At 39.6% G+C, this 17,359-nt stretch overlaps 1 pseudogene; it reads left to right on the forward strand.

Moving 5' to 3' along the window:
- Nucleotides 237-2,062, forward strand: Gm19084 (predicted gene, 19084; annotated as a pseudogene).

Here is a 17,359-nt window from a genome sequence, read left to right on the forward strand (position 1 = left end):
TGTAGATGGAAAAGATTTTCTACCAAACTATTCTAAAAATAATAACAGCTGTGGGAGTTGGAAGCAGAGAGGCTGAGCCTGGTGAGAAGCAGCAGGGGCCCATGCAGAAGTGGCAGCACCAGGGGCAGCCGGGGCTGGTTGAGTCTGAGAGGCAGCAGTGAGCCTCTAGGTCACTGCTTGGCAGACAAGGCACTGTGGTCTGGAGGTCCCAAGTGGGGATGATGGAAGTCACTGAGGCCTGACAGGAGGAGGAAGGAAAGTCTGATAGCAGCCCAGCTGAGCTGGGCTTTGGAGAGCCAATAGACAGATGAGCCCTCCTTCAGCAACTCCAAGGAGTTTGTACACAGGTGAGCAAGGAGGATGTACTCAAAGATTGGCCTCAGGAAGTGAATGAGATTGCCTCAGTGATTGCTGTTGACAACGTTCCTCATGTGGGACTGGGGCCCGACCTGCTTGAGAAACTCCAAAATGTCATCCAAGTTTGGGGAAATCAGAAATGACTGTTACCCTGAAGAGGACAAAAAAAAAAAATAAGTAAATAAATAAATAAAATAAAAAAGGGTACACCTTCTGGAATATGCTTCTTCAGTCCATGCTGTGGATGCAGTGAAAAACGTGAATGAGTACAAGCTGGACAATCAGCACACATTCCGGGTCAACCTACTTACTGATTTTGTTAAGTACATCGAAACAGAGATGAGTGGGACATTCCAGAGAAGCAGCATTTCAAAGACCTGGGCAATTTGTTACCAGCTAGAAGAGGCAGAGTGTAGAGATCAGTACAGTGTGATTTTTGAGAGTGAAAATCAGACATCTGTCTTCTAGAATGATGTCAAGGACCCAGTCTCAATTGAAGAAAGAGCGAGTTGGGCAGATGTTTTGCCTGGTGACATGGTTCTACTTGCCCTACAGACAGAGACATTTGTGCGCTGGTCCTCTAAGTGCACCTACCTGGCCACTTTCCATCAGCGGTGTATCAACCCTAGGGAGGGGACAAGTTCAGGCAGATCCAGAGGTTTAGCCACCAAGGCGTGCAGCTCATCAATTTCTCTCCTGTGAAAGATACCTGGTGACTTTCAGCTCACTGATGGATACTCAGGATGACCCTCAAGCCATTGTCATCTGGGGCATCATCACAAGCATAAGAAAAGAGGCCTTCATTGTGAATACTCAGCCAACTGGCTCATCTTCAAGTAGAACCATGATAGCAAATTCTTTACAAGAATGACCCTAGATACTCTTAGCATCTATGAAGCACCTTCTATGGGCCTTTCAGACAAGAAAAGATTGGAGATCTCTGGAATAAACAATGTGTCTTGGTCTCCAGGTGGTAGCATCATTGCCTTTTGGGTGCTGGAAGACAAAGGTATTCTAACCAGGGTGACCCTGATGCAGCTCTCCTATCAGAAGATACGAGTAAGGTTCAGTGTATTCTACAGCAAGCTGTACTTGCAGAATCATGGAGATTGTCTAAAAGTGAACAGAACTCTGTAAGGCACACAGAGTGTTGTCACACATTTTGAAATCTTCTGAATAAGGGAAAAGCAGGTATATCGTTGGTGTTCAGATGAAAGAAACCATCATGGCCTTTGCCTGGGAACCCGATGGCATCAAGTTTGCTGTGCTTCATGGTTAGGCCCCTTGGATATCTGTCTCCTTCTACCACATGAAGAGCAACTGGAAGATCAAACTCATCAAGATGTTTGACAAGCACCGAGCAAACACCATCTTCTGAAGAACAGCAAGGAGTGTTTTTGCTAGCTGCTCTGGAAGCCAAGGCCCCAGATGATCCTCAACCAGGATCAGATAAAGCAAATGAGAAAGGATCTGAAGAAATACTCTAATATCTTTGAGCAAAAGGATCACTTGAGCCAGTCCAAAGCTTCAAAAGAACTGCTGGAAAGAAGGCAGACCATGATGGAGGCCATTCTAAAAACTGGCCCAGGAACTCTATATGAAGCAGAAGAGAGAGCGTCTAGAGCTATGGGGAGAGGTGGACACTGATGAGCTGGACAGCAACGTGGATGACTGGGAGGAAGAGACCACCGAGATTTTCGTCACTGGGAAGTCAGGAGGGACCTCAGTACTGTGTGTCACTGTGCTGTGCCCAAAATCCAAGGCTACCCTTCACAGAGAACCTTAGGCTCAGTTCTCACCTGTGCTTTCTTGCTCTGGACAGTGAGTGCACCCAGGGTTCTTTCAGTCCCAGATTCACTTCAAGCCTCTGCTCTCAAATTGCCCTGTTTGGGATTTTATCAGCCATGTCTGCTTTGGGGCCACACTGCAGTGCTCCTGGAGGCTCCTTTAACTCCTGTTGCTGCCCTTGAGCTTTCCAGGGCCTCCACCTGCAGCTCAGAGGAGCTTCCATTCACAGACTTGTTGTTCCTGTGGGCCAGTATCCTGGAGACCATCAGGGAATCTGCACACCCAGTAGAAGCTGTGGAGTTACCCCAGTAACTCACACCTGTTCAGATCGTGGCTAGGCCTCTGGGCAGGTAGGATGTGGAAATCAAAACAGCAACATTTGCTTGTCCAAATAGGAATTAATTATGGATATTAAAATATATCAAAACTATAACTAGGAAAAATAAATGAAATAAAATTACTTATACTAGCCTCAAGTATTTTTTTGTCTTTTATTCCCATATGCTTGCTGTCTCTTATCACATGAAAAAATTGTAATTAATTCTCTGATTTGGAAAAATATATATTAATTCTCTGCTTGGGTTTGCGGTTATATCTTGCAATTGACTAATATCTCTTTCATATCTAAGTATTTGAAGTCCAAAGAGCATGGTCTTATTGTTGCTTGACTTTTCCCTTTAAATACAATGGCTTCCAGAGTGGCCATGATACAAGCTATGGAGCAGGCACATGTGATTGATGCAAAGATTGCCTTCTCCTGAGGCATGAACTCCTTTTGTTTGTAACATGTTGTCATGACTACGGTTAATTGGAATTGAGCCAAGTTCTTAAACTGCACCTTTGCTTTTATCTGTGAATGATGCATCAATCTTTGTTTGGCTTGTTTTGCGGATTCTTTTATTCATCTTGCTTTATTCATCTTGCTTTATTCATGTATTTATTGATGTAAACTGAGACCCTTCCCCTATTTCTCCTTTCTCTCTTCCTTCCTATTTTCTTTCCTTCCATATTCCATTGGACGTTATGTCTCTCTGTATCCCTAGAGTTGCTGTAGACTCCTTTCTGGTGTGAAATAAGGGACACTGAGAAGAACCTGAAGGAAATGGCAAAAACAACTACATCAAAGTTGTTAGTGTGATTTCTCCGGCACACCTCACTAACCAGTTCATGAAATGTTACAGAAATTGTTCCAATGAAACATACTGAGTCATCATTTCAATTATGGGCCACTTTCATGTGGATTTTCTTTTAGTTGTTGCTAAAAGAGCCTCCTAACTCATGACTCCTTACTGCCTTCTGGGAAAGACATAGCCCTCAGATTTGACAGTGGAGCTACACTGATTGATAGAGGTAATGGAAACTCTTGGATAAATGCCCTGCTCAATAGCAGAGAAGATGAAATGACTTTCCTTTAAACCAAAACCTGACATCCAAGTTATTATCACTGATTATGACATTTTTTTTCATGGCCTTCATCTTCCTTAAAAGCAAGTTGTGAAAAAAAATCTTTTCTGAAAGGCAGTCATGGTCCGAATGCATTGCAATGCCCAGGATGGCGCTGTCTGTTGATTCTGAGTTACTCCCAGTGTTGCTACCCCTTGGTCATTTAAGAACAAATAAAATTCCAGTAGTTCTGTTAACATGGATTTGATACAAATTTGAATCAAGATTCCCAGAGGAAAAAATTATTTAAGTCAAATGTTTAAAGATAATATGGTCCAAAATGTCTTCTGTATAGGAGGATAGGTTGACATCACTCTTCTAGTCTAGAATTTCCACTTCACAGAGAGTTACTATCATTTGTAGATCAACTTATCCTTATCCAACAGAGGTTATTTTCTAAATTATATCAAAATCTTCCTTGATGCCTTACCCAAATTATTGTATCATTTGACATTTATACTATAGTTCCTTCTAATAAAGTATTATACTTATATGAATCTTTAGATAGATTTCAAATATTGTTATATGTATTCAGTTTGTATGTTATTGAATTATTCAAAACAATGAATACATGTTTTCCTGGGTTTGTTTTTTGTTTGTTTGTTTGTTTTGTTTTTGTTTTTTGTTTTTTTTTTTTCAAGACAGGGTTTCTCTGTGTAGCCCTGGCTGTCCTGGAACTCACTCTGTAGACCAGGCTGGCCTCAAACTCAGAAATCTGCCTGCCTCTGCCTCCCAAGTGCTGGGATTAAAGGCATGCGCCACCTCGACCGGCTTTCCTGGGTTTATAAAGACTTTATAGCTATAAAGATTTGTTTTGTAAAGTCATTATTTTCTGTTCTTGTGCGTTACAATACCATTAGTTTGTGAGGAAATTTTTACCCTGACAGATTTTCTTTATAACGTATATTGAGCTTCATAATCTCCCATTTTCAGTATTACCTAATTTTGTGTTACTTGCTATTAGTTTCAATTAATTATTTCATATTTCTACCCAAGTATATTAAAATATTTCTAGGTATTTCCAAATTTTTCAAAATAAAATAAGCGAAGTGACTGGTTATAACAGAAATAAATAACAGAAAATAACAGAAATTGGGTGGTGATATTTATAAAGAAAATAAATAATATCAAAATATCTTTGTGGCTTTACCTGGCTAAAGCTGCTTGCTGCTACTCTTACAGACACAGGGCTGACTTCTACATCCATTTCTATCACTTTTTCTTAGGAGACAATAAGAGATTTTGCTTCCTGGTTCAGCAAACATTCTTGAAATATACTAACAAAAATATTTAGGGTACTATTTTTTTTAACTATCACAGAAAAACAAAAATTTTAAGTATCCAGTGTAGCAGCAGTGGCAGTAGTAATGGCATAAGCATTGTATAACTGTGCTTTTGAAATTTTCCTTCTTGCCAAACTGATTTGGTAGGAAGTATAATAAAACTACTTTCAGTCTGCCCTCCCCATCTGTTGGCAACAACTCATCTACTCTCTGAGTCTGTGAACTCATTTTTGGAGACTTCATACAAAGCTAGGCATTATGTATCTTGTGGGTGATTTATTTCATTTACCATAACATTTTTCACACAAATGTTTATGTATATATGACATATAATAATAAACATCTTAGTATAGTGCAGTCATTTTAATATTATATAAATTATTCCAGACATTGTATATATTGTCATCTATGCATCTAATCATTAATTTCAGGAACTTATATTTTATAAGATATATATCTGTTGCTCTCTTGGTAAGTATTATTCTTAATATTTATTTTTTGATATCATTAATAAAATTGTATAAATTCTCCTTTTAGGATACTATCTTGTTAATAGACAGACGATTTTGAGTGCTAAAAATTTGTATATTGCAAATTTTCTGGCTTCCTTTACTAGTTGTAGTTTCTGTATGAAACTTTCTGCATATACATATACACATATACATATACATATACATATCATCTATTAAACGAGAGACTTTCACTTACTTTATGGTTTGATAAGATTTAAGTTATTTTTTTTATCTCCAGTTACTTTACTTGGGGCTCCAAACAATGTTGCATGTAATGGATCTAAACAGGTTTCCAAGTTGTTCTTTTGGATTTTGGGGGTTTGTTTTGTTTTGTTTTGTTTTGTTTTTTGCTTTTCTAGATGCGGTATCTCTGTGTAGCCCTGGCTGTCTGGCTGTCCTGGAATTCACTCTGTAGACCAGGCTGGCCTTGAACTCAGAAATCCGCCTGTCTCTGCCTCCCAAGTGATGGGATTAAAGGCATGTGCCAGCACTTGCCCAGCCAAATTTTTCTTTCAGAAGATCACAATCCATTCCTCTGCTTTGTGTCATTTGGGAGTAGTCTTGAGTTTCCCCACATTGCCAACCTTCTCCTATACTCTCAGCAGCCCACAAGCCTTCAGAAAGTCCTGCTTCTCATCAGTGTGGGACTAGAAGATAAAGAGAAGCATCGTCGGTGGCGCTTCAGGACTACACGCTGTTGGATGCTGACTTTGTCACCTTTTCAATGCTGTAACAAAACAGCATGGTCAAAGCAATTTTTATAAAAGAACACGTTTAATTTGAGGCTCACGATTCCATCCATAGGGTTAGATACAGTCCGTGGCTGACATGATGGGCAGCTGGGTAGCATGTGATCAGGCATGCAAAGCTCTGGAGCAGTAGCTGAGAGCTCATGTCTCAATTTAAAAACATGAGGAAGAGAGAGCTATCTAGGAATCTAAAGGGCTTTTGAAACCTCAAAGCCTACCCCTAATGATCTACCTCCTTCAACAAGAGCCACACCTCCTAAGCCCTCCAAAAATAATTCCACCATCTAGGACCAAGTATCCCAATACAAGAGCATATAGGGGAGACGGGGTCAACTATTTCACTCAAACCAACACGGGTATGCTGTCAGTTCTTTCTCTGTTAGCAGCAAGGTGTGCTTGGGCATTCTCTCCTGGTAGCTCCTAACCAGGCTGGTTTAGGTCATTATGGATGAGAACACTTGCTCTATTTCAAGCTTTGGTGAATCTGTTATGCACTCTCATTCTTACAGAGACACTGAAACTTCATTACCCATTCTTACACAGGCTCTCTAGAGTTAACATGTCATCAAGTCAATATCTTAATCTAGGATTTCCTAGCCCAGCCCATATTCCTGCATCATTCAGTCCTTCGAAAATGCTGTTATCATTAGAACCCAGTGTTCATGAGAGTGTCAAAATAAAAACATCCTCACCTGAGTTTTTAACACATACTAAACTAAACCAGGATCCTTTGGAGGCTTCAGAAGTCAAATAGACTCCTTTTCATTACTCAAATTGAGAATCTCTTGCAAAATTCACAGAGGAGTCAAGTAAAATGGAACACAACTTTAAAATTTCTGTCAAAGTAGGAGTTTTAATTCTTTCCTCCTAAATTGTCTTACACAGCTGGATCACAAAAGTTCTCACAAAGGAAAAAGATAGTACTAAATTATTCAAATCAGGAGACAATAAAACTACTTAAGAAAACCAAGCATATTTTAAAATTTACCCTTTATTGCTTTCATTATGTTCTTGGATTTATATGACAATTCTTTCATAAGCTACTCTAAAATTTAAAAAGTCAAATGCATAGAGTCATTTGAAAACATATAGTAAATATATAAAAATAAAATGCAACATTATGTTTTGCTGTACGTGAAGGGTTAGTATCCTATTTTTGTTTTAATGTAATATTACTCGTGTGTTTGTTTACAGGAAAATAACTTAAACATGATGTAATAACATGAAGTTATTATACTTCATTGTTTTGGCATAAGTGCTAGTGTTCCCTGGAGCTGCATTAGTAATGGGCAGATATTGAATTTTATGATTCTTTCAATTGACTGCCTAAAATAGTCCTTAATTTAAAACCTAATTATCTCTGCTCAGAGATGCCTAAAAAGACCAAAACAAGATTTAATAAATGTTGACTAGTCTATTTTATTCATATTCCTGTAGATATTTCATGAACACTTCAAGCTAAATCTCTGTATAGGTAAAGAATTTCTGTGTCCAGTCTTTTTTTTTCTCTAAGAAATACCATATTAAATCATTGCAGTCATACATTATTCTTCTATATCATAGCTATATTGAAAAATAGCAAATTAGTAGTCCTTATTAATTTCATCTCTGTTGTTCAGAATAAATATTTATCTTCATTATTCAGAATATGTATTCATTCAATTAAAAATGGAAGCTCATCCTATTCCATTCCTGTTACAGTATTTCAAACCTTCGATATAAAAGCTCAGGGTAATTAAATTTCAATAACTGACTGAGTATTCATCTCTCCCTTTTTTTCTACTCATCCTCTGCTTTGGTAATAAAAAGATCTTAGAGATGTTACGTTTGTAGTCATTTTTCTTAGTATTCTAATTAGCTAAATCTTCCAAGTTAATTTGTGTGTGTATTTCTATTTATTAATTCCTTTAAGTTAAGGCTCCAAACTGACATGGAAAAGAAAATGTAAAGAGAGTTTCCTTGACTTTCTTAAAGGTTATTCACTGGAAAACATTTAGAGGAATTTGAAAGTGATTTTTCTTTCCAAAGGCATATATTTTCCAAAACTTCAATTTGGTAGCAACACTAGAAAACTACTTTCCCAAGTGCTGAAATTATCTTTTGTAATTGCTTTCTCTGTGTGACTGGGAGGCCTCGTTGACACTATCATTATTGCAGCACTTTATAATTCAGCTACCTTTAGCATTTGTAAATGTGTGTATAAGGGCAGAGAGACAGAGATTTTGACCATTTTATCATACCCAGAGATATAAATATAGGCATACATATATTTACTTTGCATGTGTGCAGTATTTATACATGCATGTCAACCTATGAACAAGCACATATGTGTGGGGGGGGGGGCGGGGTTTACATTTGTGTGTTTGTTGAGAGGGTTCAAGTCAAAGGTAGCTGTTGAGATCTTTTGCTGAATCCAGAGGTCATAGATTCTGGCCAGTCTGGCTAAGCATTTTTTCTGAGGCCTTTCCTGTCTCTGATGCCACACATATTATTATTATTATTTTAATATGTGTTTTAAAGATTCAAATTCTGCTCCCTCTCACTCATGTGCATCAAGCCCCATATTCTCTGAGTCATTTCCCCAGACCTGCAACATAGAGTTTAATTCACAGTTTGATGTAGCACACCTCACTTGGTCAAAACTATTAACTTTGCGTGCATTGCCAAGAAACAGCCTCGACTTGGAGAGGGGTTCTGAGAGAAGAGGTGTCTGAGAGTGGAGAAAACAAGTTACTTGAACTCAACTTCCCGGTTCAAGCTGGCAGCCTATGTTCTGCTCGAGGCAGCTTTCCAGCCTGCTTTCTTTCTATTCTGCTTTCTCTGGAGGTCAGTAGACAGCCCTCTCTCTATTTTCTGCAGGAGACAGTTTTTCAGGCAGTTTTCTCTTACTATTCTAAAAAAAAAAAAAAAATTATCCGGGTAGCTAATCTCTTGCAGATCACAAGCCCAACCTTTTATTTTACATAATGAGGGACCCTAGGGGCTTTTTCCAGTCCCAAACTCTCCCACAGGTGGGATCAAGGCTAGGCCAAGTTTCATTCTCAGTAAAAAATTCTCAGAATGTACTGACTGATGATAGTCACTTGACCCCCTGGAAAGTACCAGGTAGAGTTTGAATGTGTATCTTGCTTGCTAGTCAATAGATTTAAAGCTCAATACGCTTAACCAATAAGTTTGAACTGTAACCTTGCTGATGTAATCTGTGCCCCTAAAAAGTATAAAAACTGCTTGTAATAGCCATTTAGGGACACCTTCTAGGTACTCTTTTTAGGTCGACCCAACTTGACAGAAAATAAACTTCTTGCCTTTGAATGAATCTACCTCTCAGTGTCTGACTTTAGGGGCATCTCGAAGTCAGTACCACTGACCGAGAGTGGGGTCTTACAACATCAATCTAGACATTTACTCCAGGTTCCCTTTTGATTATCCTGTGAGTTCGTTTACAATGACAGGAGCCTCTTAATTCTGAGAAGACAGCAAGCACACATGCAGGGTTTTGTTTTGTTTTGTTTTGTTTTGTTTTGTTTCTTGCAAAAGAAATCAGAGATCTGCCTTCCTCAGTTAAGCACAATGATAAGTCAGCTGGGTGGGACCCTGTCCTGAAATTAGCAGTTCTACCTAGTTAAGTCCTAATCTTGCTCTTTCCCAGACTGATAAACTCAGGAATCTCTCTGCCTTTGTAAGTAAGCACAAACAAAAAAACTTAGCTGGGTGAGATCTCCTCTGATCACTACTCCCCAAATCTCTCCATCTCCATTTATAATATCTTTCTAATGAGTTGGCTCACAGTACAGCTACTTTTGTTTCTTTAGAGTCACAAAGCCTCCTCATATGATTCATATTCCATCCTTGCATTTTGCATACCTGAAAAATTACATATTTTGAACTCATATTTTTAGAGTCCCCTTCCACAGACTGAAGATCCCTGCATTTAAGATGTTGCTGAGCTGGGCAGGGTGGCACACGCCTTTAATCCCAACACTTGGGAGGCAGAGGCAGGCAGATTTCTGAGTTAGAGGCCAGCCTGGTCTACAGAGTGAGTGGCAGGACAGCCAGGGATATACAGAGAAACCGTGATTCGAAAATCCAAAAAACAAAAAACAAAAACAAAAACAAAACAAACAACAACAACAACAAAACTCCAAAAGATGTTGCTGAGATATTAGCCACACCTTCACGTTCTGATGTCTCTGATTACCGTGGAGTCATTAACATTAACAGGGGGGATAATCTTTTTAGGAGGAACATAAAATATGTGCATTATAATACAAACTAGCCTTAAGCCCACAGCAGCCATCAGTGTCTCAAGGAGGTCCACAGCCTTTTGTCTTGGTTCCAGGGGTAGGAACCATATTATTCTACCCCTACCAAGGCCATGGTAGACCCAGCATTCACCCTCTTCCCCAACCTCTCTCTCTCTCTCTCTCTCTCTCTCTCTCTCTCTCTCTCTCTCTCTCTCTCTCTCTAATTTGAGACTGCAAGCACTGACCAAGAGCTTGACTTTATGATGCAGACTGGAAGAAGAAACAAAAACAGGACAAATAAACCAACTGCCATGTATTACAACCAAATCTTAATAAATGAATGGGATGGCTAGCTTACAAAGGATAATACTCTGTTGGAAAATGCCGATAATGTTTACCAAAAATTACACACAAATTCTGACTCCAATAAAAATGTCTGGCAACATTTACAAAATAAACCCAGGTAATTGGTTAGTCAAGCTTTAAAGAATGGAAATGTGAAAGTGAATTCTGATGTTAAATAGGTGGTGAAGTGAAGAAAGACCCATTATCTTTCAGAATTATTGAAGCAGAGAGAAGACTGAGCTTATCAGAACATCAGTCTTATGGGAAGAGATACACAAATGAGGGAAGAAGTATGGTGGTCAAAAGGCACTGCCACCTAAATCAGGCTTGTAAAAAGGATGTACAGATTAGGATTTTCTTTTGTCAACTTTACTCAAGCTAGACTCATCCCAGAAAAGGGAAACTCACTGAGATAATTCCTCCATTTGAATTGATTTGAGCATGTCTGTAGTACATTTTCTCTCTCAATTGATTACTCATGTGGGAGGAGCTAGTGTATTGTGGGGGTGGGCACCTCTGGGCTGATGTTTCTGGGTTGTTTAAAAACACCAGGCTGCAAGAGCCAAGGAAAGCAAGCCAACAAACAGATAAGCTGATCCAATCCTTTGTAGGCATGTTTTCTCTGTCACCACAATGGACTGTACCCACACTGTGAGCCAAAATATATCTCCTCAGAGTCTTCTGTGATTTCACTGAGAAAGGCAGTGCATACAGTAGTATTTTTCCAGTGATTACATTTTTGTAAGATCCTTAACCTTTTAAAGTTGTGTTATCTAGTAACATAGCAAAATTAACTATTGTGATTTACCACACAGCAAAAACAATATTATTTAATTTATACCTGTGGTTGGACTCTGTTTTGGTAATTGTTCTATTCCAGTGAAGAGAAGATACCATGACCAAAGCAATACTTATTTTTTTTAAAAAAGCACTTAATTGGGGGCTTGCTTATGATTCCATTATTCTATTATTCCACTAACAATAGTAGGAAGCATGATGGCATGCAGGCAGCAATAGTCCTGGAACTGAGAGCTTTAGATCCTGAACCACAGGGAACAGGGAGAGAATGGGACTTACTTCTTTTGAGGCAGGGCATTTCTATATAGCTCTAGCTGTCCATTAGCTCACTGTGTAGAGAAGGTTAGCTTCAAATTCACAGATATGTGCCTTCCTCTGCCTCCTGAGTGCTAGGACTAAAGATGTACACCACCATGCCTAGTTGGTATAGGCTTTTTAAAGCCTCAAGGTCCACCCACCATAAATGATACATTTTCTCCAACAAATCCACATTTCATAATCTTTTTAATTCTTTCAAACATTTCCACTCTCTGATGACTTATTCACGTGTATGATCCTATGGGAGCCATTCTTATTCAAACCACCATAGAATACTCATCTCATTTTCATGTGTATTTCATTCTATCTATAGTGTCTCAATTTCTTTACTGGACACTACAGTTGGAGCCTGATTGAATTTGTTCATCTCATAGATTGCAGAAGTTCTATGACTCAAATGAATGGTAGATCAGCAAGTATGTGGTAAGGTGATCAGTAGGGGTGGCTTGTCTCTAGCTGTGCATGTCAGAATATGCTTCTTCATTAATTATTTAAAATAATCCATTCATTCATTCATTAAAGTGAGAAAACAGTTACTTTCATCTATAAGACCTGCTGAAGAGATTGTTCTGACCATTGCTCATCTTTCAGTTTTTAGTTTTGTTAACTTGGAAATCTGTCCACTTGTGTTCATCACTAGCATTGCCAGGAATATCATGAGACAAGCTTAAAAAGCCACCAAGAATTCTCATCATTATCCACTGGTTTATTCTCATTCTGTTGTAAACAAAACTTCTATGAGCAACTGCCACAGTCTCTGACCCACGGAGACAAGAACAACACGGACACCAAGGCTGGTTCATGCAGCAGCTCCTTTACTTGGTGCTCTTTCACTTCCAGCTCTTCCCCCCCGCAGCTTCTTCTTCCCCTGTCCTTCTTGCAGCAAGCGCTATACTCCTATACTCGTGGCAACTGACCTCATCACGCTCCACCCCACCTCATCCAATCAGAATCACACACGCTCCAGGCACGAGCTCAGGTCGATCACAGATAGGCTGACAGGTCTGGATCACGAGGGATACGCATGCAGTTTCACTGCGCATGTGCATGTTCGGGCAAGGCAGTAAGCATGCAGGGTTCACAGGGCCTGGCAATGAGCCAGGGCACCGTCTTGGCCCATGCAACCACACCCGCTTCCCGCAAGCAACAATTTCTGAATTCTGAATACTGTTACAGAATCATAAGCTTGGGATTGTCTAAGAAATGCAAAATATATGCACATTTACTCACAGAAATTTGTCTTAAGAAGATAAGGGAATTCACACTTCTTAGGATTATAGAGAATCTAAGAAGCAGTTGGTGATTCAAACACACCCATAGCTGTCGATCACTCACTTACCACCTGTGGCCACTGAATAAAGTGCCCTAGTGCCCCCTGGGAAACCACTGTAATGGAAGTCTTCCTACATTAAAATATGAGATGTAAAAAACACTTTATGAGGGGAGCATTAGTAAAATTTTCTATACAGAAAGAAAATTATAATGGTAGAGTATTTTCATTATATACAATTTCTAAATTCCTTCAAGTTGACACTCAGGATTAACCACTGAAAGCCCCAAATGTGCAATTGATATAAAAAGTCCTGAGAATACTTTGTTATCTAGTAGACCATGTTGTTGTTAAGTTGGGCTTTGAGCAATTCTCAATACTTTACAGGAACCAAGGGGGAAGTGAAAAGGTCAGCTCAGGAACTTCCGGAAGGTCATGGAACAATTGCCCCCCTGGAAGGGAGAGGCTAATTAACATTCTTTAGACCACCTGTGGGTGGGGACACATTCAGGACACCTTCCACAGGAAGGACTGTTGTACACCTTCAGACAAGGGAAGTTCTTGCCGCCTCATTCCCAAAAGACCAATCAGTTATAAAACATCACACTGTTCTGCCAATCACATTGTGCCTAATGACTGCTGCCCTGAAAACTGTATAAAGGCTTACTGAATGAGCTGTGTAGGGTCACCACTTCACCTTTGGTGCCAGACGACCACAAAATGTTGGACACCAATGAATTCCGTTTGCTTTTTGCCTCCGTTCTGGCTCCACGTGGCTCACTCAGGGGATCCCTGGTAAGTTAAGGCTTGTCAGAGTCTTACAGAAGATGCAAGTGATAAAGAATTTTGTAGACCATCATTGGACCCTCCTTTCTTTTGATCCTATCTCCTTCCTTTTTCCTTTCTCTCTTTCTTTCTTTCTTTCTTTCTTTCTTTCTTTCTTTCCTTTTTTTTCTTATTTTTATATTAATCTTGAAAAAAGAAAAGACAAGCAATGCTTTATTAGAAATTACTTTCACATTCTTATCACCAGAATCATAAAGAAATTATCTTTCAACTTGTGTAAATTCGGGCCACCTGCAGGCACAAACATTTTGAACAGTGTTGGTGAGAAATATAATAACTTACCACAAATAGAAGTCTTGGTGCTCAAAGGCCTCCTCTGGCAGCCACAGTCACAGAGCACATTGACATTCAAATTGTTGGTAATAGAAAGAATGCAGGTTACAACTCCACTACATTTAACTCTTTTTTTTTTTTAAATTGGGTATTTATTTCATTTACATTTCCAATGCTATCCCAAAAGTTCCCCACACGCTCCCCCACCCACCCACTCCCACTTCTTGGCCCTGGCATTCCCCTGTACTGAGGCATATAAAGTTTGCATGACCAATGGGTCTCTCTTTCCACTGATGGCCGACTAAGCCATCTTCTGATACATATGCAGCTAGAGACAAGAGCTCCAGGGGGGTACTGGTTAGTTCATATTGTTCCACCTATAGGATTGCAGATCCCTTTAGCTCCTTGGGTACTTTCTCTAACTCCTCCATTGGGGGCCCTGTGATCCATCCAATAGCTGACTGTGAGCATCCACTTCTTAAAGGGATGTCATGGTTGAGTGCAGAACTCCATTCTTTAAAACACAGAGGTACTCACATCTCATTCTAGAAATCTTGGAGATGGAAAAGAGAGAGGCAATACTTTGCCTTTTTATTGCAATCTAATTGTTAATGCCCCTTAAGTAAACTTCAAGTATCACAAACTCAAATATTATAGGGTTTTTTTTTCCATTTATTTTTCTATTTTATTTTCTTTTTAAAAAAAATTAGATTATTTTCTTTATTTACATTTCAAATGTTATCCCCTTTCCTAGTTTCCCCTCTGAAAAATCCCTTATCCTCTACCCCCTCCCCCTGTTCCCCAACTCACCCACTCCCACTTCCTGCCCCAGGCATTTCCTTATACTGGGGCAAAGAACCTTCACAGGACAAAAGGCCTCTCCTCCCACTGATGACTGACTAGGCCATCCTCTGCTACATATGCAGCTAGAGCCACAAGTCCCTCTGTGTGTTTTCTTTGATTGATGGTTTAGTCCCAGGGAGCTCTGGGGGTACTGGTTAGTTCATAGCTCCTTGGATACTTTCTTTAGCTCCTTCATTGGGGACCCTGTGTGCACATCCACTTCTGTATTTGTCAGGCACTGGCAAAGCCTCTCAGGAGAGAGCTATGTCAAGCTCCTGTCAGCAAGTACTTGTTGGCATCTGCAATAGTGTCTGGGTTTGGTGGTTGTTTATGGGATGGATCCCCAGGTGGGGCAATCACTGGATGGTCATTCCTTCAGTCTCTGCTCCAAACTTTGTCTCTATAACTCCTTCCATGGGTATTTTGTGCCCCCTTCTAAGAAGGATAGAAATATCCACACTTTGGTGTTCCTTCTTCTTGAGTTCATGTGTTTTATGAATTGTAACTTGGGTATTCTGAGCCTATAGGCTAATATCCACTTAGTGAGTACATATCATGTGTATTCTCTTTTGACTGGGTTACCTCCCTTAGGATGATATCCTCCAGAACCATCCATTTGTCTAAGAAATTCATGAATTCGTTGTTTTTAATAGCTGAGTAGTATGTACCACATTTTCTGTATCCATTCCTCTGTTGAGGGACATCTGGGTTCTTTCCAGCTTCTGGCTACTATAAATATGGCTGCTATGAACATAGTGGAGCATGTTTCCTTATTACAAGTTGGAGCATCTTCTGGGTATATGCCCAGGAGTGGTATTGCTGGTTCTTCTGGTAGTACTATGTCCAATTTTTTTTTTTTTTTTTTTTTTTTTTTTGGTTTTTCGAGACAGGGTTTCTCTGTGTAGCCTTGGCTGTCCTGGACCTCACTTTGTAGACCAGGCTGGCCTCGAACTCAGAAATCCGTCTGCCTCTGCCTCCCGAGTGCTAGGATTAAAGGCATGTGCCACCACGCCCGCCCGGCGTATGTCCAATTTTTCTAAGGAACTGTGAAACTGTTTTCTGGAGTGGTTGAACCAACTTGCAGTCCCACCAACAATAGAGGAGTGATCCTCTTTCTCCATATCCTCATCAGCATCTGTTGTCACCTGAATTTTTGATCTTAGCCATTCTGACTGGTGTGAGGTGGAATCTCAGGATTTTGATTTGCATATCCCTGATGATTAAGGATGTTTAACATTTTTTTAGGTGCTTCTCAGAAATTTTCTATTCCTCAGTTGACAATTCTTTATTTAGCTCACTTGACAATTCTTTATTTAGCTCTGTAGCCCATTTTTAATAGGGTTATTTGATTTTCTAGAGTCCAACATCTTGAGTTCTTTATATATATTGGATATTAGCCCCTTATCTGATTTAGGATTGGTAAAGCTCTTCTCCTAATTGGTTGGCTGCTGTTTTGTCTTATTGAAAGTGTCCTTTGCCTTTCAGGAGCTTTGCAATTTTATATGGTCCCATTTGTCAATTCTTGATCTTACAGCACGAGCCATTGGTGTTTTGTATCCCAAAGTGAAATACATTATTCTCTTCAGAACATGTGGGGGAAGGCAGATACACATGCCTATGTTTTATCCAATTTAATGGGAAAACATTTGAGCATGGAATATCATGAAGACTGGAGAGTGGTATGCCATCTGGATGGTAGGTATAGTGAGGGGACAGTATATTTGGGAGTCAGAGGGTCAGGTAATAAGGTCTAGCTTGGCCAATCATGTGTTAGGTCACATTCATCTATGAGAATTCAAGGAAGTGAGAACATATCATGAGCATTGCTGTGTGCATCTATATTACAGTCAGGGTGGCAATGAACATACAGGTATGATCATTCAACTTGATTTCTGCACCATGTTTGATGTCTCTTATTCCCTTCCAGTGATCTATTTGTTTTTCCTTTCTACTGCATGGTATGTGCTTCAGATGCATACAGTTATATTTTATATGCAAGTAAAGTATGGTAAAAACAGACAGTCCTTGAACCACCAGGAAAAATTTTATCTCCCATTAGGGTGACTCAGTGGCTAAGTGTAAACCCAATCAGTGGCCACCAAACCCTCCCTGGACCAATGACTTCTAGGTCCCTCATCTCACAAAGTCCAGAAATAATTTCACAGAGAGTGAGTTTTGGAAGAGTTTTATTATAGAGGGAAAGCAAGCAGAACTTCCAAACTGCAAGAGGGGCCCTACAAAGTTATTTTCACTTCCATCTCTAAGCAACAAGGGCTTGAATCTGCCTAAA

Source organism: Mus musculus, chromosome 12 (assembly GCF_000001635.26).
Source record: "Mus musculus strain C57BL/6J chromosome 12, GRCm38.p6 C57BL/6J".
Taxonomy (NCBI): domain Eukaryota; kingdom Metazoa; phylum Chordata; class Mammalia; order Rodentia; family Muridae; genus Mus; species Mus musculus.